Genomic DNA, 27688 nt, shown 5'->3' on the forward strand with positions numbered 1-27688 from the left:
TGAGCAAGGGCAGGGATCGAACCCGCGACCTCATGGTTCCTAGTCAGATTCGTTAACCACTGCGCCACGATGGGAACTCCACATATAGCTATTTTTAAAAAATAAATTATATTGGCGTTTAGGTGACTTACAATGTTGTGTTAGTTTCTGGTGTACAGTAAAGTGAATCAGCCATACATATGCATATATACTCATTCTTTTTCAGATTCTTTCCCCATATAGATTATCACAGAGTACGAATAGATTTCCCTGAGCTCTATAGTAGGTCCCTGTTACAGATCAATCTTTGTATGTAGTAGTGTGTATATGCCAATCCCAAACTCTCAATCCATCCCTCTCTTCAACGCTTTCCCTTTGGTACCCATAAGTTTGCTTCTGAAATCTTTGAGTCTGTTTCTGTTTTGTGAATAAGTTCTTTTGTGTCATTTATTAGATACCACATATTAGTGACCTCATATGATATTTATCTTTGACTTACTTCACTCAGCATGATAATCTCTAGGTCCATCCATGTTGCTACAAATGGCATTATTTCATTCTTTATTATGACATATAACTATTAACAATGCCTTCCTCCTCCTGTTCATAGCCTCTGTAATTATGAAATTTCAAAAAAAAATGCTATGTATAATATATGGGCAATGTACTGGTTCAGATCTGTTTGTGTTTACAGGACACTGAAACCAAGGTCAACATAAAAGTAAAATGCCTTATGATGCATGAATTCTGGAGCTCAAATCTTCAACTGAGTTCAAATCCTGGTTCTGTCCTTCCTAGTTATATTAGTTTCCTACTGCTGCTGTAACAAATCATCACAACATAGTGGCCTTAACACAAATTTAGTATCTTACAGTTCTACACCTTAGAAGTCCAAAATGGGTCTTAATGGGCTAAAATTAGGTATTGGCAGGGCTCCATTCCTTCTGGACACTCTAAAAAAGTGTCTATTTTCTGGCCTTTTCCAATTTCTAGAGACTTCCTTATTACTCTGACCATGGCCTCTTCCTTCACCTTCAAAGCTTGCAATGTAGCATCTTTAAATCTCTCCCTAACTCTGCTTCCGTTGTTACATCTCCTTCTCTGACGTTCCTACCTTTCTATTAAAAGGGTCCATATGATTATAGTGGACCTATCTGGATAATCCAGGATAATATTTTTATCTCAAATCTTTACCTTAATTACATCTGCAAAGTTCCTTTGCTATGTAAGGTATTCACAGCTTGCAGGGATTAGAACACAGACAACTTTGAGGGACTATTATTCTGCCTACTATACTAATCTTGTAAACTCATACAAATTATTATATCTTCAAGCCTTGTTTTTTCATCTGGATAATAAGGATAATGGGTTTCTCAAAATATTGTGGGGAAAATACAATGATATAATTAATTAATGCATCTAGTGTTCTTAGTACAGGCCTTGTACTGTTGTAAGTAGTTTACAAATTATAGTTTAAGAAACTTAAGGGTGAAAGGACAGGATAGAATCAATTCTCAGGCAAAATGTCTGTCACTAACTTAGGCTGCTTCCACAAATCCATTCGAACAAACAAAATGCAGACTAGGAATAAGAGGGGAAAATACCAAAGTTTATCTATTATCAAAAGTATCATCTTTCACAAGTTTCTTATATTTGTTTGCTCCCTAACATTGAACCTTAAGCATAGTAAGTACCCATTAAATGGAGAGCTGATGACAATTCTTAAGCCTGGAAGGAATATGAAAAGTCATCTGATTGAACGCCTATAGCAACCAACATTTTCCCATGCCTGAAACTGCCCATTCCATGTTTAGACAGCCTTAATAATTACAAAGTTCCATTCTGGTATTAAGCTAAAATGACTTCTATAATGGCTTTTCATTAGTTCTATTTGTGCCTGCTGCTTGCTTATCATGCATTTAGCGTTTCTTCTCTAAGACAGTGTTAGACAGCTATTTGAAGACAACTCTACTGTCCCCAGCCCGCTTCTGCCCCACCCTTAAGCTTTCTCTTCTCTAGAGAAAACAAACCCAGTTCCTCATACTAAAATTTAACACAGATCAAAGTTGGTTTTGAGGCAGCAGGAAAAAAAGAACTGAAACAGTAGCTCTTTTTGTTTTCTTTTTCTTTCTTTTTTTTTTTTAACCACATCCTCTTGCTTATCTTAAATATCAGGATGGATAGATTATGAATATGGGATGGAGGAAAATCACAAAGGCTCTTCATATTAACACTACTAGTACTCTGGTCGGAGTCAAAATTATTTCTTTCCAGGACTAATGCAATAGCTTTCTAATTACTATTTACTACCTCTGACCTGTGTCCCTATAGTACAGATAAGAGTACTGATACAGAGTCTAAATAAGTAACTTACCTAAGGTCATACCATAAGTGGAAGAATTGATACCAAGACTGTTTTCATTCATAGCCTATGAGAAAATGAAGGCCAGCCACTGAAATCACCAATCTGGTCATGAACTTACTCCAGATGAAACAAAAATAATAGCATAGTAACCAGAAAATTACTTCAGAGACACAGGGCCTGGTTTTAAAAACAACAACAATAAAAAACAAAATAAGGAGCTCCCATTGTGACTTAGCAGGTTAAGAGCATGACTAATATCCCTGAGGATGTGTGTTCAATCCCTGGCCTTTCTCAATGGGTTAAGGATCCGGCACTGCCGTGAGCTGTGGTATATGTTGCAGATGTAGCTTGGACCGGCATTGCTGTGGCTCTGGCACAGGCTGGCAGCTGTAGCTGCAACTTGACCCCTAGCATGGGAACTTCCATACACTGCAGATGTGGCCCTAAAAAGACTAAAAAAAGAAAAAGAAAGAATAAGCATATTCCACCCCCATCTCTTTTTTTTTTTTTTTTTGGTTTTTAGGGCCGCATATTGAAGTTCCCAGGCTAGGTGTTGAATCAGAGCTGTTGCTGCTGGCCTACACCACAGCCATAGCAATGAGGGATCCAAGCTGCATCTGCAGCTCATGGACATGCTAGATCCCCGACCCACTGAGCGAAGCCAGGGATCAAACCTGCATCCTTATGGATACTAGTTGGATTTTTTTCTGCTGAGCCATGACGGGAACTCTCATCCCCATCTCTTCTAACAAATACAATTATAAATTCTGCATTGATTGCATGAAACCACTATGTAAAGTTTCTTTAAAAAAATGGCAGCATGTAGACTGGAGTACAAGACATTGAATTTGAAGTTTAACCAAAACAGTAGTGAATTTGCCAGTTTTTCCCTCCAATACTGCCCAGCCTGGACTCAAAGGCAGCCCAAATCTGAAAGGCATGTTGACTGCTGTCAGACAGAGATCCAAAAGAAGCTCTAGATTTCTGTTTCAAGGGGCAGGGAAAGGGAGACTCCATGGGTTAGAGAGAGCAGGGAATGCTCTGGTTTGAACACTCTTATTTTTGCCTCATCTTCTCCCACCCCAAATCCAGGCAATAAGGGAGTGGTAGTGTTTTGTTTTGTTTCTCTCTATGCCTCTACTGCTTGGCCCAAGTCACAGGAAGTGCCCTGTAGAGTGGAAAAAATAAAGATTCAAGTTTGTGGCTGGAAGTTCCAGGAAGTTGAAATATATGGGTGAGATTGTGGAGAGGTGAGAAGTCAAAAGAGTAATCCCCTAACATTGTATAATGAATGCTGGACCCACATTTGATGTGCACATATACGGATCTGAGCATATAGAGGATTAGTGGATTGGGGGACAGGATAGAATGCCTCCTAGGCCCAGACTGGCCACAAAGGGGTACACCTGTGGGACTAATCTGAATAACACTGAAAAAACCTGGAACTAAACTGATACTGGAGACATAGCCCATGGAAGGCAAATTAGAACCTTTGACCTGAATGTAATCTGGACAACTGTCTACTGGAACAAAAAAGAAAGTCACTTTTCTCAGAATTTAAACAAGACTCCGAATTTCATAACTTTATATTCTAAATGTCTAGGATTCAATACAGAGTTATTCAGTATCCAAACAAAAAACAAAAACAAATGGATAATTGGAAAACTCAGGGAAATCTTAGTTCTTGAGGAAACCACAATAAACGGATGCCAACTCTGAAAAGAATAATCTGCAGGAGGGAAGGGTAAATTCTCCTAAACAAATGGGAAGGTAGACTATCACAGCAAAGAAATAGAACATATAAAAAGAGGTCCGAATGGGTATTTTGTTTAGGTATAACTGACATATTAGTTTCAGGTATACAACATAATGTGATGACAATTTTTAAAATTTTCTCTTACCAACTTTCAAATACGCACTACAATATTACTGACTATAGTCAGCATGCCGTATGTTGCATCACCATGACTTATTTACTTTATAACTGAAAGTTTGTATCTTTGGCCGCTTTTATCCATTTTCCCTATCCCTCCACCTCCTTTCCCTCTAGCAACTACCATTCCGTTCTCTGTATCTATGAGTTTCGCTTTGTTTGTTTTACATCACTCATAAAAATAAACTTGAAATAAAGACTTAAATGTAAGACCTGAAACCAAAAAACTCTCAGAAGAGAACATAGGGGAAAATATTTTTGACACTGGTTTTGGTAATGATTTTCTGGATATCATACAAAAAAAAAAAAACAAAATAGAAGCAACAAAAGCAAAATAAATTCGTGGAGCTAGATCAAACTTAAAAGCTTCTGAGCAGCACAAGGAAAAATCAATAAAATGAAAAGATAGTGTATGGAATGGGAAATAATATTTGCAAACCATGTATCTCAAAGAGATTAATATCTGAAATATATAAGGAACACATACAACTCAACAGCATGCACACACACACACACACAAATAATAATAATCTGATTTAAAATGAGCAAATGACCTGAATAAACATGAAAAATTACTTCACATCATTAATCATTAGGGAAATGCTAATCAAAACCACAATGATGTATCATCTCACATCTGTTAGAATGGCTGTTAGTAAAAAAAAAATTTTTAAAGAGTTAAAAAATATTGGTGAGGATGTGAAGAAAAAGGAATCCTTGTGCAGCGTTGCTGGGAATGTAAATTGGTACAGCCACTATGGATAACAGTATGAAAGGTCCTCATATTTTTTTTAAAACACCTATCTTATGATCTAGCAATCCCATTTCTGGGTATATATACAAAGGAAACAAAATCAGTGTCTCATCCATGTTCACTGCAATATTACTCACAAGAAACGACCTAAGTGTCCATTAGTGAATTAATGGATAAAGAAGTTGTGGCATATATATATATATATATATATATATATATATATATTACAGAATATTATTTGGCTATAAAAAAGAAGAAAGTCCAGCAATTTGTGACAACATGGTTGTACCTGGAAGGTATTATTATAAGTGAAATAAGCCAGAGAAAGACAAATACTGTATGGTATCATTTATATGTGGAACCCAAAAATGTTGAATTTACAGAAACAAAGAGCAGAATAGTGGTTGCCAGGGGCAGTGGGGATGAGGACGGTGCAGATAGTATGAAGATATGTTGGTCATAGAGTACACATTTTCGGTTACGAGATGAATAAGTTCTGGGGATCTTATGTATAGCATGGTTAACTATAGTTAATAATATTATATTGCATACTTGAAATTTACCAAGAGAGAAGATCCAAAGTGTTCTCACCACATACACAAAAATGGCAGCTATGTGAGGTGACAGATGTAGTAACTTGATTGTGGCAATCATTTCACAATGTATATATACATCAAATCATCACAGTGTACATCTTAAGTACAATTTTCTTTGTCAATTACATCTCAAAAACACTGGAAAAAGGTCCCCTCCTACACTGATTCTGCCATTTGGCTTGCTTTGCGTAATGGGATATTAGAAATGTTATACAAATAGAGGTTTGAAAAGCATTTAAACATTGGGGCTTGACTTCTCAGTATTCTCAGGATCCATCATGAATATATGAACAAACTTTGAGTATCTTACAGGTAGAATGAAAATCATTAGACCCAGTCACTCTTGTCACATCTGTCAACAGCCTGCCTACTGCTAGACATGTGAATAAGGCCATATAGGACCAGCCAAACCCCAATCAACTGATCAATTGACTACAAACTCAGGAGCAAGCCCAGCTCTTATATCATCTGAGTTCAGTCTAGACCAAAATAATCACCTACCAGAATTGTCAGCCCAAAAAAAGTCTTATTAAATAGCAATAAACATTTGAAACAAAGCAGGTGATGGATGATGAGAATGGGTAAATGGACTGAAGCTCTCGGGACAGGGAAGGGTTGGTAAAGTAGGAGTATTAAAAAAAATGTGTTGCAAAGATGAAAAAAATTATTGAAACTGAAGGTGGTGTTGGTTGCACAACAGTGTGAATATACCTAATAATGCTGAACTGCACACTTAAAAATGACTAAAATAGTAAATTTTGTGTCATGTATATTTTACCACAGTTTTAAAAATAAATTTAAATAAAATAATCACTGTAATAGATCAAAGAAGAAAGAAGCCACATAATCATATCAGTTGATGCAGAAAAACACTTCCCCAAACTCAACATCAGTTTATGATAAAAACATCCAGCAAGCTAGAAATAGAAGGAAACTTCCTTGGCCTAGTTAAGAACATCTACAAAATCCTAAAGATAACAGTATACTTAATGGTAAGAAAATAAATCATATCTTTCCAAACTAAGAGTAAAGCAAAGATTCTACTCTTCACCAATACTATTCATCATTATACTGGAGTTTCCAGACAATGAGAAACAAAAAAGAAGAATAAATAAAGGATATACAATTTGGACAGGAAAAAGTAAAACATCCTTCCCTGAAACATTCCTATTCATGGATGACACTATCTACATAGAAAATTATACATTCAGAAAATCCTATAGAATATACATGAAATTTTCAACAACTAATTATGAGTTTAGCAAGACTGCAGGATAGAAAGTCAAGACACATATATTAAACATATTTATACATGCCAACAAGGAACAAATTGAAGTATAAATAAAACAATAGCAATTTCCATAGTTCAAAAAAAAATGAAACAGGTATAAATGTAAAAATCATGTCGACGCTTAAATCTATAAAATGTTGATGGGAGTTTCCTGATGGCCTAGTGGTTAAGGATCTGGTGTTGTCACTGTTGTGGCTTGAGTTGCTGTGGTGGTGAAGATTTGATCCCTGGCCCACTAACTTCTACATGCCAAGGGTGTGGCCCAAAAAAATGCAATAAAAGAAATCTAAGACCTGAATAAAAGAAAGAGATTAATCTCTTGGATTGTTCTCAATGGATTGGAAGATTCCAATAGAGTTAAGATGTTAACTCTTCCCAAATTAATCCATAGATTTAATGCAATCCAAGCTGGATTTTTTTTTTTTGGTAAACATATAAAAGATGATGTTCACATTTAGATGGAAAGGAATAGGAACTAGATTAACCAAAATAATTTTGAAACAGATGAACAAAGTTGGAGAGCTGATAATTCCCATTTTTAGGACTTACTATAAAGCTACAGTAATTAAAATGTGTGATATTGTTGAAGGGATATATACATAACTTAGTTGAACAGAACAGAGAGTTCAGAAAAAAGATGTACACAATGGTGAACAATTGATATTTCACTAAAGTGAAAATGTGATAGAGAAAAGAAAGTCCTTTCAACAAATGATGATGGAACAACTGGACACTCAGAAGCAAAACCACCCCCCCCCAAACAAACCAAAAATACCCCTTGAGTTTTCTTCTGACATAGTGGGTTAAGGATCAGCACTGTCACTGCAGTGGCTTGGGCTACTGTTGTGGCGCAGGTTCAAACCCTGGCCTGGGAATTTCCACATGCCATAGGTGCAGCCAAAAGACAAAACAAAACAAAACCAATGACCAAAAAAACAAAAACCAAAAAACAAAAAACCTTAACATAAACCTCACAGCACAATGCAAATATCCAAAATGGATGATAACAGATAAGATTAAGTATAAAATATAAAACTATAAAACTTTTAAGAGAAAACATAGAAAACCTTCATGATTTGGGGTTAGGCAAAGCATTCTTAGATATGACACAAAAAACATGACCCATAAAAAGAAAATAAAAGACAAGCCAGACATCCTCAACATTAAAAAACTTTTGCTCTGTAAAATACACTGTTAAGATATTAAAAAGCAAGTTATATACTGGGAGAAATATCACAAGTCACATATATGACAAGAATTGTACCCAGAATATATAAACAACTCTCAAAACTCAATAGTAATAAAATAAACTACCTGATGAAAAAAATGTGTGAAGGACTTGAACTATACCTCACCAAAAATGATATTAAGATGGCATATAAGGATAAGAAAAGATAACCTACACTACTAACTGTTAGAGAAATGGATGTGAAAACTATGATGAAATATCACTGCATCTATTAGAATAACTAAAATTTTAAAATATTGACAATATCAAGCACTGATAGGAATACAGAAAAACTAGAACTGTCACATATTGCTGGTAGGAATAAAAAAAAATGGTACAACCACTATGAAAAACAGCTTGGTAGTTTCTTATAATTTTAAATATATAACTAACTTATGTCACACTCCTAGAGAAATGAAAGTTATGTTCACATAAAAATTTGTACATAAATGTTTATACCAGCTTTATTCATAATTTCCCCAAACTGGAAACAACCCAAATGTCCTCCAACATGTCAATGTATAAACAAATTGTGGTACAATGAAATAATACCCAGTAATAAAAAAGGAATGAATTAGTGATACATGCAACAATATGGATTAAAGACATTATGCTGAGCAAAATAAACTAGTCTCAAACTAGTCATACCCTAATATATTATTCCTATTATATAACATTCTAGAAAAGATAAAACAAAGATCAATGTGGCCAGGCCCAGGGTTAGGAGGAGGCTGTAGCTAAAAAGGGGACAATACAGGGAATTTTGATGGTGACGGATCTATTCTGTAACTGTTGGTGAGGTTAAATGAATCTCTATGTGTGTTAAAATACATAGAACTGTATATCATAAAAATTAATTTTACTAGATGTTAATTTAAGAAATAGAGAAAATAGAACAAAAATTTACACTTGACATTTCATATATAAATGAAGAAATAGGCGTTCCCATCGTGGCTCAGTGGTAACGAACCCAATTAGTATCCATGAGGACATGGGTTCTATCCCTGGCCTTTCTCAGTGGGTTAAGGATCCAGCATTGCCGTGATCTGTAGTGGAGGTCGCAGATGGGGCTTGGATCTAACATTGCTGTTGCACTGGTGTATGTAAGCTGGCAGTTGTAGCTCCAAATTGACCTCCAGCTTGGGAACTTCCATGTACCTGGATGGGGCCCTAAAAAGACAAATAAATAAATAAATAAATGAAGAAATAATACTCATAAAAAGAAAAATTATGAAACACAAAGGCAGAAAGAACTGAAAACAATATCATGAATGTAAAACAATTTTTTGGAAGACAATAATTAAGTAACTTGACAAAGCTCACATATCTAATAAAAGACAACAATGTGAAGATCGGTCAGCCAACTTGAGCTGCAGAAAAGGTCTTACAACTGCACTACAAAGTGCCTAGGCTTAGTGGTTAAGAGCATTGGATATGGACTCAACATGCCTGCATTTGAATCTTGGCTCCACCTTTGTAGTTTGGAATCTGTTTCCTTACCTGTAAAATGAGATTAATAGCAAGACCTACTGATAGATACATCACTAGGCACATAATAAGTGCCGTAGAAATAACCACTTGAAGACTTGGTTTCTTCACTGGTAACAGAAATAACATCTGCCCCGTGGAGAGTTTAAAACAATACAAATACATTCTTTAGCCAGCATGTTAGGACATAACTCCTTAGGGTTCATACTTAGTTACAGAAATGAATGAAGAAAATAGAATTCAGGTCTGTTTGATACAAAACACAGTCTGTCTTCTACTCTAAACCCCACCCCTCACTTTTTTTCATTTTTGTTGCACAATGATCACTTCCTGAGTAGATGTCCATGAATATTTTTAATTTCTATTAATATGTTCTTAATCATGATTGATTTTATGATTATACATGAAATATATCAATGACATATGATTATATAATCTAAATCAATAAATACTAGTCAAGATTAGAAATAAAAAATAAAGGAGAAGAGCAGAAAAAAATTCTCCTGCAATAATTTTTCTGAGCATAGCAACTCTGGTTAGCTCATTGCATTCATGCACTGGTGAAGCAGAAGCAGAAATTACAAGCACTCTGGCTATTATTATACATATAGATCACCTTGATTACTTTAAGTGATGCCGAATACAATGGACAGCAAGCAGCTTTTTAAAACAGGCAAAGGCTCTTTTCCAAGTATTGACGTCAGCAGGGCCTTGTAATTGTTCCTCTCAATGGCTCAACTGCCACTACAGTCACAGATGTACTCTGCATGAGGACTGCTGCTTTCCACTATGCAGTGTAGACACACGGAAGTCGCCCTCTACTTGGAGTTGGTGGGGGTTTGGTGGCGACCTTTCCTTCCAGCTTACTAGCTGTGTGCATCACTTCCAGTTGGAGGTGTAGGATGGTTGGGGGATGTGGTTCAGGGTGTGCTTAGATAGGGAAGATTTTATCTCATTTTTCATTTGTATTCAAGAAATTCAGTGCTAGAAAGGGACAGCTTGGAAGACCTTAATCCACCTCAATGCAGCATGGGTCCTGCCCCTATACATAGTCAGAGGGCTGCCGGACTAAACAGTTTGGTTTTTATGTGAGAATGAGGAAGTTCCTTCCTTGTACTCCAATACATTTTCCCATAAGCCCTAATATGTAGCTAGAAATATCAATACTATTAAATGTGGATCAATATTTTGGCTAGATTTAATCTACTGGTCCTCTAGCAAAGAGTAAGATCTAAAAGGGAAGAGACTCAGGGAAGACAAATTTAGATGAGAATGTTAAAGCAGAGGAAGACAAAGGGTTTAGAAGCAGCAAAGAATCCATGGGCCAGGGACAGGGGATGGGCAGCGGGGAGTGGAGGGCAGAGGTGGGGGAACACAGGGAAATGAGACGAGCACAAATGAGAACAGAGTTACTGAAAACAACTCTACCCACTCCATGACAAGAAATTTACCTGGTCCTGCTAAAATTCATTAATAGGATAACTGACTCAATAATTAGTTATTCTCTGTGAACTATCTTCTTATCATACTTTGAATAATCTTTGTTGAACAGCAGGAAATCCCAAAAATGTTGGGTTTTAGTGATAAAGAGAGATGTTTCATCACTTTGAAGTTGGTTGTCTTAATTTTGCCTTTATTTGCCACAGTAAGACTTGGAAAACCATAAAACTTTGTTATTTTTTTCCTCCCTGGCCATGTTCCCATGTCCATAATGATGCTTCCGGAAAAGACCAAACTTGAGTCGTGTCCCGGATATGACCAAGACTGGACTATTTATTATCTAGTATCTGTATAAAATTCTCGTTTTCTAAGAGAACACTTACCAAAATAGCTCTTGAAACTCCAGAAAGTCTGATTGGTTTTCCCGCTGCATTTGAGGACGGTTTTGCCCTGTTTGAGCTCTGTACATGCCCTGCCTCTGTGATAACTGGCCAAGCCCTAGGGTGGGGGTAGGGTGGAAGATGACTGTACACACAAAACAGAGAAAACAGAAATGAGATATTCATTTCCTGCAAAAATCTTTTTGTATAATCTGTGTGAACTTTGTTGAGTTTAAATAAATACTTTGAAGTCTGAGGACTGGATTTCTCTCTGTGCTGTCTAGAGGAACAATAAACTTCCGGCAAATGTCAACTTCTCAGGATGGAGCCAGAGCTACCAGCTTCCTTAAGAAAAAGGGGAATAATTCCTTGTCTACTTTACAGAAGGCTCTAATATGGCTCTAATATGAATGCAGATAATGAACCACCTTATAATGCCCCTGGTTGCATCTTAAGTTCTGTTCATGATGTGCTTAACAGTGTGGGCCCTAGAGTCAGAGAGAATTGGGTTTAAATCCATGCGTCTTGAACAGCTATTCACTCACTCTGTCTCAGCTTTCTCATCTATAAGATGGAGTAAAGCACTTCAACCAGTTCCTGGAGCACTGTAAGGACTAACTAAATGATAGATATAATTATTATCATTATTGTTGTTCTTGATGTTTGTTATCACTGACATAATAATTACTCTTTAAAGGGATATCTCCTTTTGATGTGCTCCAGAGTTGGAGACACTCTACCAATCAGGCTGGGTAGAGAACCAAACGAGCCCTCTAAACTACCTAGGGCCAAGATGGCAATTAGGTTTTCAGCTCACTGTACTGATTAGTTGATAGTTGCTTTCTGGAAGGCTGTGTGGACTCGAATTCTAAGGCCGCTGATGAGATTAACAGAGCACCCTGATCAATTATCAGTGTCCTCCATAAGCATGAGAGGAAGAAAGACGATACTTTGCTTATTTGCCAACCCTTGCATAGATGCTATGGGTCAGACCTAGATAATTTCAGCTCCCCGGAAATACTGCAGAAAAATACAAACAGTCTCCTTTCTGGTTACTACAATTCTAACACACTTGATGTTAAAAAGAAATTCTTACTGGTAACAAGCTATAACCCAGTTCAAAGCCAAACACTGAAACTTTAAAAAATTTTTTTGTTTAGAATTTCATTGCTTCCTTCTGGGAAAACTGCTTGGCTATTAGACATCATAATCTGAGTAACACGGTGGTCTCCTCTTCCCCAATAATGAAGTTAATGGCTTATATTTTCAGAGCATTTAATTTGTAAAATGCTCTTACATTCATTAGGACACTTTATATTCAAATACTTGGCATGTGGCAAGCACAAAAGAAAGTGAAGGCAAACTGGTGTGGGTATTTCTTAAGTTTCATTTCAAGTTCATTGATGATTCCAGCACATATGTTTTGTTTCCAAAGTGCTGGCGTTTCACTTCCAGGGTAATGGTATCTGCCTCTTGCTATGATCCTCCCTCTGGTTTTTGACTCCTTAATTTATTTTCCTTTCATTTATGATTGTTCCATGTAATACATGTATGTCTGTTGTTAAAATATTGCCCTCATATTGTGTGGCATGCCCAAGTATTTCCTCAATGAGTCACTTATGGATTGCAGAGCCAATTCTGTTCTCAAGACAAAATGCCAAAGCTAAGATTAGTTCCAGTTTTGTATTAATGACTACAGATTCTTGAGGCTCAGAAACCTCCAACTGCTGTACAGATACCAATTTGGTCAAATGGTGGCCTACGTAGAAGGCAGACTCTCTCATTCCTTTTCTGTACTAAAATGTTGTTTTCCTGTCCTCCTAGATAGCTTCTACTTCAGAAGCATAATCCATCCTCTCCCACTCATCCAGTCTCAAGAGATTTGAAACTATTCTGCAATAAAAGATGTGTAAGGTTGACCCTCTCTGCCCACGCTGCTCTCTGCTCAAATGGGTTGAGTCAGTATTTCCTTTCTCTCTAATTCAGCAATGGGCCAGTTGGTTTTGTCTGATAGACTAAGACCCAATTAAATGACCTTATCCAAACTTCATTTAACCAAGAAAAAGAAAGAATTAAGCAATGATTTAGTTAATGGAATCAAAGAAGACTGGTAAAGTAGATAAATTTAGACCCTAAAACCTCTTTTTTCCATAGCAATATTTTGGGAAATTTCCATAGTAGAGTGATTTGTTTCTAGTATGAAACTAAATTATATAATAGAGGAACCATGTTTCGTTCTCCATTGCTTGTATGGCAACCTAGATGGGTCAAAATTCCTTAGAAGAAATAAAAAACATTATGGTTTATATGACTTTAAAGCTCAATGACAACAACAAAAAACCTGTTAAGTCTCCAATGGCCTTATGTCTCTTATTTAATTGTTTTCACTAAATTAGCGTTCAGTATTACATCCTCAGTAACATAAAAGATGCTATAAGAAACAATCTATATGAAATATAATTTTGTATTTAATATGGGGATAAGATTTGAATATATTTTTCACCATAACTCAGTGTGTGTCTTAGGAAGCTCAAAGAAAGATGTGTTTCAAGTTCAGTATAAAACTGTAATATAAATTATCAGTTAAAAATGGCTTAAACAATACAGACATGTAATATTTCATTAATAAGCAGATTAGAAGGAGGTGATTGCCGGTACCGGTGCAACTGCTCACTGATGTCATCAAAGACACAGGATTTTTCTGCCCCACCATTTCCTTTTTTCCTTTTTTTTCTTTTTATGGCTGCACCTATGGCACATGATGGGTCCCAGTATAGGGGTTGAATTGGAGCTGTAGCCACTGGCCTGCACCACAGCCACAGCAATGACAGATCCAAGCCATATCTGCAACCTACACCATAGCTCACAGCAAGGCCAGGGATCGAACCTGCATCCTCATGGATACTAGTCAGATTCCCCTGAAGGAACAAACAATGAAACAGACCTCTGTAGTCTAACAGACACCAAGTTCAAAGAGGAGACAGTGAAAGTACTGAAGGAATTAAGAGCAAATATGAAGGAACTAAGAGCTGTTATGAACAGTAATGAAGGTTACTTTAGAAAAGAACTAGAAAATATAAGGAGGAGCCAAGAAAAATTAGAAAATTCATTTGCAGAGATGCAAGCTGAGTTAAAGGCAATGAAGTGTAGTATGAATAATGCAGAGGAACAAATTAGTGACTTGGAAGATAGAATAATGGAAATCACCCAATCAGGACAGCAGATAGAAAACCAAATGAAAAAACATGAAAGCAATATAAGAGTTCTTTGGGATAATATAAATCAGGCCAATCTATTCATAATAGGGATTACAGAAGGAGAAGAAAAAGGAAAGGAGATTGAAAATATACTTGAAGAAATCATGGCTCTAAATGTTCCATATCTAAAGGAAACAGCTATCAAGATACAGGAAGCAGAGAGGGCCCCAAACAAGTTGAACCCAAACAGGCCCACACCAATACATATTATAATAAAAATGTAAAAGTTAAAGATAAAGAGAGAATTCTAAAGGCAGCAAGACAAAAACAAAGAGTTAATTATAAGGGAACCCCCATAAGACTATCAGCTGATTTCTCTGCAGAAACACTGCCGCCAAGAAGAGAGTGGCAAGATATATTCAAAGTTCTAAAAAGGAAAAATTCTGCAGCCTAGAATATTCTATCCAGCAAGAATATCATTTACAACAGAAGGAAAAATGAAGAATTTCTCCAACAAACAAAAACTAAAAGAGTGTAGCAATACTAAACCCATTCTAAAAGAAATACTGAAAGGGCTCTTCTAAATAAAAAAGAAGTAAGAAGAAATTGGATGGGTGAAATCACAATTGGAAAGTAATCACTTAAATAAGCCAGTACACAGATCTAACAGGGAAAAAAAAAAACTACTGCAAAAGTGACAATACATACAGCAATAGCAAAAGAATAAACATGAAGAAGTTAAAAAAAGACATCAAAATCATAAAATGTGAGTAAGGAAAGTAAGAAAATCTTTTTAAAGTCTATTTTGTCTGATATGAGTATTGCAACTCCTGCTTTCCTGCCTTTTTCATTTGTATGATATCTTTTTCTATCCCCTCACTTTCAATTTATATGTGTCCTTTGCCCTAATGTTAGTCTGTCGTAGAAAGCAAGCAGATATGGGAAGGGGTTAACATACTTGAAAAACAGGGCAATCACAAATCAAAACCAAACAATACATTCACAAAAACTGAAGAGGACACAAGTATAAAATAAAAGGAAATAATCCAACCAAAATAAAAGAGAGAAAGGAACAAAGGAGAAACATAGAATCAATTGGAAAACAAGGTTTAAAATGGCAATAAGTACATATTTATCAATAATTACCTTAAATGCCAATGGACTGACTGCTCCAATGGAAAGACAAAGAATGGCAGACTGGATAAAAAAAACAAGACCCTACAGTATGGTTTCTACAAGAGACTCACCTTAGGGCAAAGGACACATATAAATTGAAAGTGAGGGGATGGAAAAAGATAATTCATACAAATGGAAAATGCAGGAAAGCAGGAGTTGCAATACTCATATCAGACCAAACAGACTTTAAAACAAAGGCCATAAGACAAATAAGGACACTATTTAATGATAAAAGGATCAATTCAAGAAGAGGATATTACACTCGTCAATATATATGCCCCTAATATAGGAGCACCCAAATACATACAACAAATACTAACATACATAAAGGGAGAAATTGATGGGGATATAATAATAGTGGGAGACTTTAATACCCTACTCATATCGATGGACAGATCCTCTACACAGAAAATCAATAAGGCAACAAATATCCTAAAAGACACAATAGAAAAGTTAGACTTAATCGATATTTTCAGGACATTACATCCAAAAAAATCAGAATACACATTTTTTTCAAGTGCACATGGAATATCCTCAAGGACTGACTACATACTGGGGGACAAAACTAACCTCAACAAATTTAAGAGTATAGAAATAAGAGTGCAGAAATTATTTTAAGTATCTTCTCTGACCACAATGACATGAAATCAGAAATCAACTACAGGAAAAGAAATGAGAAAAAACTGACTACATGGAGAGTAAACAACATGATACTAAAAAACGAATGGTCAACGAGAAAATCAAAAGGGAAATTAAAAAATACCTCAAGAAAAATGATAATGAAAATACAACACTCAAAACCTATGGGATGTTGCAAAAGCAGTTCTTAGAGGGAAGTTCATAGCAATATAGGCCTTCCTCAAAAAAGAAGAAAAATCTCAAACCAACAACTTAATCCACCACCTAAAAGATTTGGAAAAAGAAGAACAAACAGAAGGAAGGAAATCATAAAGATCAGAGAGGAAATCAATAAAATAGAATTCAAAAAACAGTTGAAAAAAGCAAGAAAACCAAGAGCTGGTTTTTTGAAACGGTAAACAAAATTGACAAACCTATGGCTAGGCTCCCCAAGAAGAGGAGAGAAAGGACTTAAACAAAATAAATGAAAAAGATGAAATCTCAATGAACACTGCAGAAATACAAAGAGAATACTATAAACAATTATATGCCAACAAATGTGACAACCTAGAAGACACACGGCCTACCAAAACTGAATCAGGAAAAAACAGATCAACTGAATAGACTGATTGTTAGAAATGAAACAATACATAATAAAAACACTCCCTACAAACAAATGTCCAGGACCAGACGAACTCACAGGAAAATTCTACCAAACATACACAGAAGAACTTATACCCATCCTTCTTAAACTTTTACAAAGGGTGGAAGAAGGAATAATCCCAGACATTCTATGAACCCTCCATCACCCCAATACCAAAACCAGACAAAGATACTACCAAAAAAGAAAATTGTAGGCCAATATCTTTGATGAATATAGACATAAAGATTCTCAACAAAATTTTAGCCAACCAAATCCAACAACATAAAAAAGATCATACACTGCAACCAAGTGGGAGTCATCCAAAGTTTACAAGGATGGTTCAACATATAAAAATCAATCAGCACCATATACCACTTTAACAAAAGAAAAGTAAAAAACCACATGATCATTAGTAGATGCAGAAAAGCATTTGACAAAATCCAACATAAATTCATGATAAAAAATCTTACCAAAATGGGTATAGAGGGAACATACCTTAACATTATCAAAGCCATTTATGACAAACCCATAGCCAATATAATACTCAATGGAGAAAAGCTCAAAGCCTTTCTGCTAAAATCTGGAACAAGACAAGAATATCCACTCTCACCACTTTTATTCAACATAGTATTGGAAGTCCTAGCCACAGCAATCAGACAAATGAAAGAAATAAAAGGTATCCAAACTGGAAGAGAAGAAGTAAAATTTTCACTCTATGCAGATGACATGATACTACACTTAGAAAACCCTAAGGACTCCACACAGGAACTACTCGAACTGATCAATGAATTCAGCAAAGTAGCAGGATATAAGATTAATATTCAGAAAATAGGTTGCATTTCTGTACACTAACAATGAAATATTAGAGAAGGAATTATAAAAACACAATAACTTTTATTTTTTTTATTTCTTTTGTTTATTTTTTCTAGGGCTATAACCATGGCACATGGAGGTTCCCAGGCTAGGGGTCTAATTGGAGCTGTAGCTGCCGGCCTATGCCAGAGCCACAGCAATATGGGATCTGAGCTGTGTCTGTGACCTATACCACAGCGCATGGAAATGCCTGATCCTTAACCCACTGAGTGAGGCCAGGAATCAAACTCGCAACCTCATGGTTCCTAGTCGGATTCATTAACCACTGAGCCACGACAGGAACTCCAATAAAAATAAATACCTTTTAAGATTGCACCCCGAAAATTAAATACCTAGGAATAAGCCTAAGGACATGAAAGACTTATATGCTGATAACTATAAAACATTAATCAAGGAAATTAAAGAGGATTCAAAGAAATGGAAAAATATCCCATGTTCCTCGATTAATACTGTTAAAACAGCCATGCTACCCAAAGCAATCTAAAGATTCAATGCAATCCCTATCGAATTACCCATGACATTGTTCACAGAATTAGAAAAAAACAATCCAAAAATGTATATGCAACCATAAAAGACCCAGAATTGCCAAAGCAATCCTGAGGAACAAAAACCAAGCAGGAGGCATAACTCTCTCAGACTTCAGACAACATTACAACGCTACAGTAATTAAGAGTGTGGTACTGATACAAAAACAGATGTACAGACCAATGGAACAGAACAGAGAACACAGAAATAAACCCAGACACCTATGGCCAAATAATCTTCAACAAAGGAGGCAAAATATAAATGGGAAAAAGACCATCTCTTCAGCAAGTGGTGCTAGGAAAACTGAACAGCTGCATGTAAATCAATGAAACTAGAACACACCCTCACACCATATACAAAAATAAACTCAAAATGGCTTAAAAACTTAAACGTAAGACATGACACCATAAAACCCCTCAAAGAGAACACAGGCAAAACAGTCCCTGACATTAACTGTACAAATGTTTTCTTGGGTCAGTTTCCCAAAGCAAGAGAAATAAAAACAAAAATAAACAAATGGGACCTAATCAAATGTACAAGTTTTGCACAGCAAAAGAAACCATTAAAAAAAAGATAGCCTACAGAATGGGAGAAAATAGTTGTAAATAATGCAACCGACAAGGGCTTAGTCTCCAAAATATATAAACAACTCATACAACTCAGCAAAAAAACAAACCCCAATTAAAAAATGGGCAGGAGACCCAAACAGACATTTCTCCAAAGACACACACATGGCCAACATCTAATTATTAGAGAAATGTAAATCAAAACTACAATGAGGGAGTTTCCGTCGTGGCTCAGTGGTTAATGAATCTGACTAGGAACCATGAGGTTGAGGGTTCAATCCCTGGCCTTGCTCAGTGGGTTAAGGATCCAGCATTGCCACAAGCTGTGGTAGGTTGCAGATGCGGCTCAGATCCCGAGTTGCTGTGTCTCTGGTATAGGCCGGTGGCTACAGCTCCAATTAGACCCCTAGCCTGGGAACCTCCATGTGCCTTGGGAGCAGCACCAGAAAAAGGCAAAAAGACAAAAAAAAAAAAAAAAACTGCAATGAATAACACTGGTCAGAATGACCATGATTAGTAAGTCTACAGATAACAAATGCTGGAGAGGGTGTGGAGAAAAGGGAACCCTCCTACACTATTGGTGGGAATATAAATTAGTACAACCACTATGGAAAACAGTATGGAGGTACCTCAGAAAACTAAATATAGAACTACCATATGACCCAGCAATCTTACTCTTGGGCATATACAGACAAAGCATTCCTTGAAAAAGATACATGCACCCCTATGTTCACTGCAACACTATTCACAACAGCCAAGACATAGAAACAACCTAAATGTCCATCGACAAATGAATGGATAAAGAAAATGTGGTACATATACATAATGGAATACTACTCAGCCATAAAAAAGAACAAAATAATGCCATTTGCAGCAACATGGATGGAACTACAGACTCTCATACTAAGTGAAGTAAGTCAGAAAGAGAAAGACAAATACCATATGATATCACTTATATCTGGAATCTAATATATGGCACAAATGAACCTAATTACAGAAAAGAAACAAACTCATGGACATGGAGAACAGACTGGTGGTTGCTAAGGGGGAGGGGGAGGGAGAGGAATGGACTGGGAGTTTGGGGTGAGTAGATGCAAACTATTGTATTTGGAGTGGATAAGCACTGAGATCCTGCTGTACAGCACAGAGAACTATATCTAATCACTTGTGATGGAACATGATGGTGGATAATGTGAGAAAAAGAACATATATATAAGTGGGTCACTTTGCTGTTCAGCAGAAATTGACAGAATATTATAACACATTTTTTTTTAATAATTCAGCTTGTGCCTATACAAATCACCTTCAAGTATTATACAGGGAAATGTTAGACAAGGGAAGAAAACTGAAATTTGAAATTATCTCCCTACATGGGAAAAGAATATGAAAAAGAACATATATGTGTATATGTATAACTGAATCATTTTATTGTACAGCAGAAATTAACACAACATGGTAAATCAACTACCCTTCAATAAAAATTTTAAAAATGCCCATCTGATACCTAGGTTCAATGCTCCCACTGACTTCACGCTTGGTGTTGGGTATGAAAGTTACAAGTCTACTCAGTCCAGGGCTAGTAAGTATACAAGGGCCTCTGAAACAGGAGGCAAACATCAGGTTCTCTGTTTCTCCCAGGGCTGAGTGACTCCCTTCTAAGGCCTGTCAGCTTAGATAAATTCTCAGATGTCAGGATCAATGGGATTCATCCCAGGTAAGTATATAATACTAGCTCAAGTGGAGTTCATGCCCATGTTAAAAGTGGGCTTATAATGGGGCAATATCTTACTTTTCCATTTTGAGAAAGTCTGGCATCACATCTGCGAAAATGGTATGAACTTTTGGAGAGAGGTTTTAGGATAAGGATAGCATGGTGCTGTTCAACAGTGGTTCAATCTTGATTTGCTACATTTGTTCACAGAAAACTTAAAAATAATCTCGGAAAAAATACAGTAATGGGCACCCTGTAGCTCTCTCACTAGCCTCCTAAAATAATGGAAATTGGAAAATAGCCCAATCATATATAATAAAGAAACTACCACATGGAGCACTAAGTACTAGACAGGATGCAGGAATTTTCTTCTAATCCCAATGTTATAAATACAATAAAGGGATGAATAACACACAATTGTATTTAAAATAGAAATAAGAAGTTCCTATTCACTCTATTTTGGGGAAATCTGGTGAAGTACACACTGAGTTTCCAAAACTGTTGTAATAAATGTTACATGGAAACTTATGAGTGCCCATATCATTAGACCCACCTCACTGGACCAAGGGGAAATACTAGTATTGCAGACCATGAGAGGCTGCATCTGAATCCATGATTAGTGTACTGGACTGTTAAAATCTTAGGACTCAATGTCAAATTCCAGACATGGTACTCATAATGTTCATTATTGTCTGCTGACCTGATATTTAGCTGGAATAAATGACTTTTAAAAAGTCCAGATGGGAGACTAACACTAACAATGTAGTAAAATAATTATTTCAATAAATCTTAAGTGCATTTAAACCACGGTTCCCTGGACATCCTAAAAGATACAACTCTGTTTCTAGGAAATAAAATTCTGTTTATTGGACTGCTCTGTGACTCTCTTCACAAATCAGTGATTCCTAAGGTACCTTAGATAAATAAGAATAACATATTCCTAGGTACTTCCTGGGTGCCCAGATCTCACATATAGCATCTGATTTAATCCTTATAGCCAGTCTAAAGGGTAGTCATTATTATCATTTTTCCATAGATGAAGTGAAACTTGAGTAGGTTAACCAACTGACTCAAAAATCACTAAAAGAAAGAGTTGAGATTCTAAGTAGGACTTATCAATTACACAGCCCCCTCTCTTCAATGATTTTGAAAACTATTCTTTTTCATAGCATATGTCTCTGGACAGATTATTAATAATGCTTAAATGTATACATTGTTGCCATCCTATGACTGCAATGCCTAGGAAATACGTGAGGAGGAATGCTGCCCAATTGGATTTTCACCTAATTAACTGAAGGTTCATGATTCTTTAAAAATCTTGTCGACACAATTCCTGAAATGGCCCATCCTCTTTCTTGGCTTAGCAGAATATGGTCACTAAAAGCAAATTTTTCTCTGATCATGTCATAGCCTTGACAAGATCTCTGCTCGAATGTCACCTAATCATGTCATCTGTCTATGACCTCCCTTGATTAAAAAAAAAAACTCCACATTCTCCCCTCACTCTATCTCCCTTGCACTGCTTTACTTTTTTTCCTCACAGCACTTATCACTAACTGATATGTTATATATTTATTTGTTTACTTTTATAATGTATTTGTTTACTTTTACATGTAGAATGTTTACCTTAGACTATAAGCTTCATGACAGAAGAGACCTTATTATATCCAGAGTTGTTTCTACAGGACCTAGAACAGTGTCTGAAATGTACTCGTCACTCAAACAATATTTACTGAATGAATGAATGAATGAATGAATGAATCCAATTATATATCAGTTCTAACCATGTAGTCCTGTTGCCACAAATCATTTGGGCTGAATCTCTGTGTGTGTGTGTGACAACTTGTCACCCATCACTTGGCACTTAGGAATGGGGTTATTTAATCATAAAGCTGTTGCCACATTATCTGGTTCTTCCCCCTACAAATATACACAGGGCAGCAATTTCAGTAAATTAAGGCTCTGGTCAATTGGAATTGATCCATCAGGGTTGTCCTTTAGTTTGAAGAAAAGGATTGGCTTCTTGTGTGCTCTGTTTTTCACACTGTGCAATCTTCTATGCTGAGCATGCACCATATAAACACATTCACTCTTTAACAAAGGATGTAAACTTTGAAAATTACTAAATTATAAAGGAATCAAGTTCTAATTTTTGTAATGTTCTCTACATAAAGATTCCTAAAAGCAGAGTATCTTTAGAGAAGGCAACTATTTGCAAAATACTTTCTTGCATCCTTTCTGAAATGCTGTTGCCAGCACAATCACTACTTTTCTTTATTACCCTGGTTAAATGTCTCTTTTCTCCATTTTTCTTAGAAAAGGTAATCCACATACTGTTTGTGGAAGATAGAGAAAAGATGACTGATTAGTAGGGGATGGAGAAAGACCTATTATGAATAGTACTGGCAGTTGAAACAAGGATGTTCCTTTCATTGGTGAAATACATGAACAGAGTTGTTAGACCAAAGATGTATGTGTCTTTTGAGTATATAAAAAGGGCCCCAACTGCTATGTATTCTATCACCATCTTCAGGGTACAAGTCGAATGTATTAGGAAGCACTGATGAACTTTCAGATTGTCTGAAAACTTTCATGAAAACCTTACTACAAAGCCCTGCATCATAAGAGTCAAAGAGGGGTTAAGATCTTGGGCTTTGGGGCCAGACTACCTTGGGCTTTAATCCTGGGTCTGCCACTTACTGGCTGGGTGATACTGTAAAGTTGAGTCATGGAACTTTCCTGCTCAAACCGCTCTAATGGTTCTCTATTAGAGACTATATGGCTGTGTCTTGCTTCCTTTCGGACCTTTTTATGGGCCACCCTTCCTTCCTTGTTTCTTATCCTTCAGCCCCAGGGATCTTCTTGCTGGGCCCATCTCAGGGCTTGTGTACCTGCTGGTCCTTCACCTAGAATGCTTTTCCCCCCACATAGTCTAACAGTTGCTCTCTCACTTCCTTAGGGCCTCTGCTCAGTTCTCTTCTTCTCAGAGATGCTTTGTTAGAACAGCTTGATAAAATAGCACCTCCCTTTCATCCTCTACTTCATATCCATTTTTATTCTTCCTCCCAACACTTATCATTCTTGAACTTCTACTATAAAATTAACTCTTCATTGTCTGTGCTGCACTCCAGCCATCTTAACTTTATAAACATAAGCACATGAGGTTATGTACGCTCTCTTGTCCACTGCAGAGCTCTAAGACCCTGAACAGTGCCTATCATATAGAAGGTACTCAATACATATCTGTTGAATGAAGGGATTGATACTTGACTTAAACTGTTGCCATCAGAGAGTCTTTCTCACTGATTTGGAATTGGGCCCAAAGAGACTATTTCAGCAGCAGGTGCTACAATTATAAGTCTTATAGTATCAAAAGCTGAGATTCAAATATCAGGAAAGCAACTACAGGCCACTCTATAAATAAGACTAGGTTCAGGAAGAGAGAGATATTTTGGATCCTCCAATTTTTAAGACTCTAATCCTACATTGCTTACAATACTTGAGTGTATTTCTGTTTCTTGCAATCAAATGATCTCTAACACATTGGGGTAAAATAGGCCAAATCTCCATAACAGCTTTTGGAGTCCTAGAGGGCTGGTCTGCCTTTTATACTTGAATCTCTAGAGCATACCACAATTATTTCCAGCACATGTATGATAAATAATTAAACAAAAATTTTCAACTTGGAACTTAATTCCAATAGTATAGATACAATGATCCCTCGTTGATCCTCCTAAGAGTACATTACTCTTTTCTACTCCCTTTAAATGCCTTCCCATCATCTAGCTCCTCTCCAGCCCTCACTGAATATTCTCTTCAGCATCCTTGCATGGGACACATAATAAAGTTATTCAAAAACAAAATGCTGTCCACACCACGTGCACACCAAATTCTGATAAAGAGAAAATGGAGTGGAGTTTCTGGATGTTCTATGTCAAAATGTGAATATCTGTTGCCTTGAAGGGACCAGTTCCATTTATAGTGTGATAGGTTTTGTGAATTTATATCTTCAAAGAGTCAACTTTCCTTTGTGGTTGCTGACATTTTTATGCTTGACCTAGAAATAAGGTCTTAGCACCAAACAATGAACCAAAAGTCTACTCTAGGAGTTCCCATCATGGCTCAGCAGTAACGAATCTGCCAGGCATTCATGAGGACACAGGTTCCATCCCTGGCCTTGCTCAGTGGGTTAAGGATCTGGTGTTGCCATGAGCTTTGGTGTCGGTCCCAGATGCAGCATGGATCTGGCATTGCTGTGGCGCTGGCATAGGGCAACAGCTACAGCTCCAATTCAACCCCTAGCCTGGGAACTTCCATATGCTGCAGGTGCGGCCCTAAAAAAAACAAAAAAGAAAAAAAAAAGCAAAGAGAAAGAAAATTCTACTCTACAGTATCAGAAAGTAGTTATTTTATAGAAGAAAATTAGGGCTCACAGTGAAGCATTTAATTGTAACCATCAATTAAACCAGATATTGTGCCATTAGGTGATCTAATCCATAGCTGAATTCACATTCTACCTCTTGACCTCATCTACCTTTACCAGAGTCCCTCCCAAGACAGAATTTCATTTTAATGGGTTGTTGGCTTCATCAGGTGTCCTATGATGCAACCCGCCCTGCTTAACATCAAAGACCCCTTCTGCTGATAATCCTCTTGGTTTTCCTTTAGTTATTTTCATCACCTTATTGGCTTAAATGGTATTATCTTTTCTACCAAAGATAGAATCTCTTTAATCTTTGCATTAGTACTTTTTCATTTCTTGCATAAGCTGCCAGTTAAATATCACAGTTTATTATTTTTTGGATAAAATAACTATCCGCAATGATTGTGAAATTAGTTACCCATATTTTGGGCACTTATGCATCATTCTTTAATTGATGTCCTTTCCTCTCACCATCAACCCTACTTCTGGGTTCACTGCAATTACTGACTGAGAAATCTTTCTCTGAATAGGATAAAAAGGAGAAAATTGATATTACCCAATGTTTTTTATACCCTGACAAGCCAAAGTCACAATTTAGAATGCTATCTTATATTAGATTGATTTTCAGGGCCAGTTATTCACACTAGATGAAAACTAGGACAAGAACACATTAATTCAACCATCTGAAGATTGAATCCATTGTTTCCACCTGTCACTTTTAAGAGCTATTTGACCCAAGTTGGACTTAATTTGTTTGCAAAAGTGGCCAGATTTACAGTGTGAGGGGAAAGGGATTTCAACTTTCTAGGCAAAAGAAACAAAAGTTCAAATTAGAGTTGTGCTGTGTGTAGGCTATGATTTTAAAACCTTGAGACACAACTAAGGGAGGGACACACAGCCACAAGAAGGCCTCAATTTTCTGTTCTCAAATTCAATCCTTAAAACCCTCCAGGCCAAGATATTCCTTTCACCGCCCTAGAGGCCTAAGCATAAGTTTAAATTCACTTTATTTGGTGCTCCACTGGTGAAAAAAGCCCAGGTTTAAACACTTGCTGCCTTCTTAGCCCAATGATCATGCAGCATTATCATTTTTTTCAGTTCTAGATCAACATTCTTATGTTTAGAACTATCTTGCTATTCCACATGAATAGGGGTATGGACTTTCAGCAGCTCATCTGTAGGCATGCAGGCAATTTTGGTTTCCCCTGGAAAGTGACCCATTCCTGTTGATTTCTGGGAGGTCAGGGATCTATAGAAGGTTTGGGAGAGAGCCTCAAAATGAAGTAGGAATCCTAGTATGAAGAAATGGCTGGTGTGCGGTCTCATTGGGGGTTAAGCACTGATTCGAAAATGCTGTTATTTCATAATTTGTAGGGACATCTGCAGAATTACCAGCACTGACCTCAGCCAGGCCAAATGGTCCCTCCATGGAATCTGAAAAATCAGAGCTAAGGAAAGGAGACCTGACTCTCTTAAGTGTCAGAAGCTATAAGAGAGATTTGGATGATTATCAGTAGTCATGCTTCCCATGAAAAAGGAAAAGCTGGTTCACTACGAGAAAAAGGAAAACTGATCCAAAGAGAGACCAGACATAAGGATGAGGCAAGAGAGCCAAGGTTCAATTCCAGACCTTGGTTCCATTATCCCTGAGGACCAGGGGTACCCTCCCTTTCCATCATTTATGGTTCAACTATTTCTTTAATGATATAAAAACATCCCCAGAAACCTCCCAATAAACTCCTTCCTGGACTAAGTTAGTTCCAGCTGGAGTTTTGTGCATTTTCAGTCAAGAATCCCAATATGATAACCACAATTAAGGGTGCTAATTTTATTGATCTGAGCCCTCTCCCTTTTTCTCTTGATGAGTCTGGCTAAAAGTTTATCAATTTTAATCTTTTCAAAGAACCAAATTTTAGTTTAATTGGTCTTCTCTATTGTTTTCTTTGTCTCTATTTCATTGATTTCTGCTGTGATGTTTATGATTTCTTTCTTTTTACTAATTTTATATTCACAATAGCCAAGACATGAAAATAACCTAAATGTCCATCAACAGATGAATGGGTTAAGAAGATGCAGTACATATATACAATAGAATACTATTCAGTCATAAAAAAGAACAATATAATACCATTTGCAGCAACATGGATGCAGCTAGAGATTCTCATACTAAGTGAAGTAAGTCAAAAAGAGAAAGACTATAAATACCATATGATACCACTTAAATATGGAATCTAAAATATGGCACAAATGAACCTATAAACAAAATAGAAACAGACTCACGGACATAGAAAACAGACTTGTGATGCCAAGGAGGAGTGGGGAGGGAGTGGGATGGACTGGGAGTTTGGGGTTAGTAGATGCGAACTACTGGAATGGATAAGCAATGAGGTCCTACCGTACAGCATAGGAAACTATATCCAATCTCTTGGGATAGACCATGATGAAAAATAATATGAGGAAAAGAATGACTATATATATATATGTATATATATATATATGTAT

At 36.6% G+C, this 27688-nt stretch overlaps 2 protein-coding genes across 2 annotated transcripts in view; one reads left to right on the forward strand and one right to left on the reverse strand.

The window, feature by feature from the left end:
* Positions 1-27688, forward strand: part of ZNF365 (zinc finger protein 365) — an 831894-nt gene that overhangs the window by 170733 nt on the left and 633473 nt on the right. The window lies entirely within an intron of this gene.
* Positions 1-27688, reverse strand: part of LOC146396841 (uncharacterized) — a 221025-nt gene that overhangs the window by 161082 nt on the left and 32255 nt on the right. Inside the window, exon 4 of the mRNA XM_084997489.1 lies at positions 11458-11599. The gene's annotated coding sequence lies outside the window, so the exon portion shown is untranslated. The remainder of the gene's footprint in view (positions 1-11457; positions 11600-27688) is intronic.

This window comes from Sus scrofa, chromosome 14, assembly GCF_054392235.1.
Source record: "Sus scrofa isolate SSC_HxYL_T2T_F1_AM1 chromosome 14, Sscrofa_HxYL_maternal_Yorkshire_Landrace_v2.0, whole genome shotgun sequence".
Taxonomy (NCBI): Eukaryota; Metazoa; Chordata; class Mammalia; order Artiodactyla; family Suidae; genus Sus; species Sus scrofa.